This window comes from Cupressus sempervirens, chromosome 9, assembly GCF_028749045.1.
Source record: "Cupressus sempervirens isolate cs-2001-9-10 chromosome 9, ASM2874904v1, whole genome shotgun sequence".
In the NCBI taxonomy this organism is placed as follows: domain Eukaryota; kingdom Viridiplantae; phylum Streptophyta; class Pinopsida; order Cupressales; family Cupressaceae; genus Cupressus; species Cupressus sempervirens.
Genome location: NC_143126.1, coordinates 103499823 through 103501633, shown reverse-complemented (window position 1 = coordinate 103501633; position 1811 = coordinate 103499823).

The window sequence follows — 1811 nt, the reverse complement described above, 5'->3', positions numbered from 1 at the left end:
ACTGGTAATTTGCCTTTATGAACTAAAGAGAGATTTTGTTGAGATATTTAATTTAATAAAATGAGATATGCTCTCATAATTACTTTTTCTATTTAATTAAATAATCTTTAATTAATTAGAGACACTTTTCCTATTTAATTAAATAACTTCATTTAATTAATTAGGAATGGCTTCTCGTTTAATTAGATAACTTTGTTTAATTAATTAGAAGTAAGTACTCCATTTAATTAAATAATTTCGTTTAATTATTTCAAATTTTTTTTTGAAACTAGTCAACTCAAGTCAATTGTGGTTAAATCTAGTCAACTTTTGGTCAAACTTGATCTTTGCGTATGTGAATATGAGGAAATGTGAGTATGAATTTCAGCAACAATTCGATGCAAATTCTCATTGAACTTTTCAAAATGAAGACATGAGGGTCTCTTAAATAGACTTTCCTAAAATTCCTCAACTGTTGAGATCGATTCCAATCAACGGTCACGATTAAAGGTGAAGTTCAGTCATAAAGGGAGATTTTCAAATTAAAAGGAGTTAACAGATTTAATTTGAGTAAAATAAGGAGTTAACTGATTCAATTTTAGTAGAAAAAGGAGTTAACTGATTTAACTCGTTTTTGATGAATAGTGAACTGGAAATTTCCCTTTTCGAACTGAAGAGAGATTCTATTGAGATATTTAATTTAATAAAATGAGATATGCTCTCACAATTACTTTTCCCATTTAATTAAATAATCTCTAATTAATTAGAGACACTTTTCTTATTTAATTAAATAACTTCATTTAAATAACTCATGTCAACCGTGGTTTAATCTGGTCAACTTTTGGTCAAACTTGATCTTTTCGTATGTGAATATGAGCAAATGTGAGTATGAATTCCAGCAATAATTCGATGCAAATTCTCATTCAACCTTTCAAAATGAAGAAATGAGGGTCTCTTAAATAGACTTTTCTGAAATTCATCAACGGTTGAGATCGATTTCAATCAACGGTCAGGATTAAAACTGAAGTTCAGTCATAAAGGGAGATTTCCAAATTAAACAAAGTTAACAGATTTAATTTGAGTAAAATATGGAGTTAACTGATTCAATTTGAGTAGAAAAAGGAGTCAACTGAGTTTACTCATTTTTTATCAATAATGAACTGGAAATTTCCCTTTTTGAACTGAAGAGAGGTTTTGTTGAGATATTTAATTTAATAAAATGAGATATTCTCTCACAATTACTTTTTCTATTTAATTAAATAATCTTTAATTAATTAGAGACACTTTTCTTGTTTAATTAAATAACTTCATTTAATTAATTAGGAATGGCTTCTCATTTAATTAAATAACTTTGTTTAATTAATTATAAGTACTCCATTTAATTAAATAATTTCGTTTAATTATTTCAAAATTCTTTACGAAACTAGTCAACTCAAGTCAACCGTGGTTAAATCTAGTCAACTTTTGGTCAAACTTGATCTTTGCGTATGTCAATATGAGCAAATGTGAGTATGAATTCGAACAAAAATTTGATGCAAATTCTCATTCAACCTTTCAAAATGAAGAGATGAGGGTCTCTTAAATAGACTTTCCTAGAATTTATCAACAGTTGAGATCGATTTCAATCAACGATCAAGATTAAAGGTGAAGTTCAGTCATAAAAGGAGATTTCCAAATTAAAAAGAGTTAACAGATTTAATTTGAGTAAAATAAGTAGTTAACTAATTCAATTTGAGTAGAAAAAAGAGTTAACTCATGTAACTCATTTTTTATCAATAGTGAACTGAAAATTTCTCTTTTTGAATGAAAGAGAGATTTTGTTGAGATATTTA